Source organism: Chinchilla lanigera, unplaced genomic scaffold (assembly GCF_000276665.1).
Source record: "Chinchilla lanigera isolate Chin_1 unplaced genomic scaffold, ChiLan1.0 scaffold00003, whole genome shotgun sequence".
Taxonomy (NCBI): domain Eukaryota; kingdom Metazoa; phylum Chordata; class Mammalia; order Rodentia; family Chinchillidae; genus Chinchilla; species Chinchilla lanigera.
In genome coordinates, this window is record NW_004955404.1 from 1,967,635 (window position 1) to 1,970,476 (window position 2,842).

Below are 2,842 nucleotides of genomic sequence, written 5' to 3' on the forward strand. Positions count from 1 at the left end.
GCACAGCCAAGGGAGCGCGCAGGACTCAGCGGGTCCTCTTGTGATGCCCTGCTGTGAGTCAATGCGCTTCGCTCAGGCCCTGAGAGCTCGGCACCGGCTCCACCCTAACCGTCCGAGCCCGCGGCTCGGTGGCTGGGCCCTGAGAGCGGCCTCAGAGCCAGCAGAGCAACAACACGCAGGCTGGACTCGGGGACAGCTGGCCCTGCCCCAGCCTTCCCGGGGCTGTCACCCTTTCGCAGTGACACAGCCGAGGTGGCCGCAGGCCGGGACAAGTTTGTCCCTGGGTGTCTCCGTAGCTACAGGGTCGGGCCGGCGCTGCCTCCTGGGCTGTCCCCAGCCTGGCCTGGCCAGTGGGGCGAACACGATCCCCCCAGCGTCCACATCTCTCTGCTCTGCAGCACCCTTCCCACCTGGACGGCCGCCCATCAGGCTCCAGGACCTGGGCGCTGTGCCCTGCTGCATGCGCCCCTGGCTCCTGGGGCAAGGCAGCTGCAGGGACAGGACAGGAGCGCTTCCGCAGAGCCCAGGACAGAGCCCCCCCAGCGGTGCCTCTGTCCTTCTGTCGTGCCCTGAGGACGCGCCTCCAAGGACAACTGAAGTGCCGCTCGTGAAAGCGCTGCCTGTGTCACTTTCTGCCCTGCCACGGGACTGAGAAGCCTTAGCTCAGCAGCCTTGCTGGGCGGCAGCAGGGGAGAAGGCCTGAGGACCACGCAGAGGCTGGGCGCAGGGAGAAGCCCGTCAGGGGACCGAGAGGAGCCACAGGAGACGGCGCAGGTCCTGTCACCGCACAGAGCCACAGCCAGCGCCTCGCAGGCCCTCCGTCTCAGACAGGGAAGCGGGGCTCTGAGTGGCTGGGGAGGGTGTTCCGCGGCTCCAGCTCTTCCCTGGGCGGCTCTCCGTGACAGCTTGGTGACTCCCAGCTGCAAGCCTGGGGACTCATGCGGGCTGCACCGGTGCCACTGAGCTTGCAGCACATCCTCCCGTTTCCGTCTGGCACTGCGCCCGCCCACGGGCCCCTTGTGTGTCCCTCGGCCTGTCCCCGTGCCCTGGACACCTTCACACAGTCGCTTCTTGGAGAGGAGCGTCATGTCTGCTGCCCAAAAGCACGATTTTATTGAGTGCAGGCCTGCGGCTTGCCCCTGGCGTGACTTCCCGTGGCCGGGACTAATGAGCCCTCACGGGAAGCCCCCACGCCCGCACCCGCTTGGCTGCCCGCGGTCGTTTGGGCCGAAACTGCCAGGGAAGTAAGAGTCGCTGACACAGGCTCCTGTCCCCGCGCTGGGCCCTGGGGCCGTGCAGCTCCGGGAGCAGAGGAGGCTGGGGGACGAGGAGCAGCAGTGCCCGGCAGTGGGCAGCTTGTGCACGGAGCGGACGCTCTTGCTGGCCACGTGCACCCTGGACACGACCTTCCCCAGAGCTCACAGCTGCCCGCCCGCCCGCCCGGCCCGGTCCCCTCCTGGTCCTGCCGTGCCCTGCCCGGTCTGTGCTGGCTCCGTGTCCCCGCCGCCCCCCGTCCCCCCGGTGCCCTCCCCACTGGCAGGAGCTAAGCGAGCATCCGTGTGTGGTGGGTGGGCTCTCAGAGCAGGCCAGGGCCCAGGGTGACGGGCAGGGAGCCAGGTACCCAGTTCGCTTTCTTTACTTTACACTAGGACGGCTGCAGAGAGACACCGCAGTGCTAAGTGCGCTCATCCCATTTAGATGCTGTGGAGTGATGGGACGCAGACGCCCGGAAGAAGGGAGGGGACAAGGGGTCGCCGGGGACAGCAGAGCGGGGGCTGTGAGCTCAAGGCGCCGTCTCCTTCAACGCTGGGGCGGCCAGGGGAGGCAAGTGTGAGACTCCGCAGCACCGAGAGAGAAACCGAGGCTTCCAGGATCCAAGTGACGGCCGAGGGTGCGGAGCACACAGGCAGGTGCGCTGTGTCCACAGCTGCAGGGCCCATGCGGCCCAGCACAGGTGCTTCAAGGACGTCTCAGTGTGGAGGGGGGTCCTCCCTCCCCGGGGGTGCTCTTCCTCCAGACAGAAAGGGGGCCTGCGGGCATGGGAGCAGCTGGCCCAGCGCCCACTCAGGTGTCCAGTTGTCCCGAGAGCCTAGCATGCTCACACACTGCCTATCTTGTGCATTTACAAGTTCCGGGCACACCAGCCCCCAGTCCAACTCCATCTGCTGCACAAATGTCCCCCAAGGACCTCGACGGTCTTGCAGTCGCAGCTCCGCGCCTGTCTAGAGCCTTCCGGGAGCCCGGGAGAGTTTCCGCTCGAGGAGACCGAGCAGTGCAACCTGTCCCACATCCGGTCTGCAGTCTGGCAAATCCCCCCTGCTTTAAACTGCTGTGCATGCTTTACCTCCCAGTCTCAGAGTTCCCAACTGAAAACCGGACCCAACCGTCCCTCACCTCCAAAGTGTGCCTTACCTGCACCTGGTTGCCATGGGAACTCAGGGGGCGTGCAGGTGAGAAGCTGCCCTGAGACACAGTCTAGGGGCAGGGCAGTCTGCACACATCTCAGGCCCACAGAGGAGGACGTGAGCGAAAACCCTTCCGGTGCACATGGGTGTGCGCATGGACTCCACTGCACGAAACACCGCCAGCCCAACACAGTATGTGCATCAGAAAGCATACGATGTATGATTCAAATACTGGTGAATGTTTACAATCTTTAAAACATACTATAGCTGGGTGTGGTGTCACACACCTGTCGTCCCAGCATTTAGGAGGCTGAGGCAGGAGGACTGATACAACTTTGAGTCCAATGTGGGCTACAAAGTAAGTTCAAAGCCACCCTGAACTGCATAGCAAGACCCTGTCTCAAAAAGTATAAATAAATAAATAGATAAATAAATAA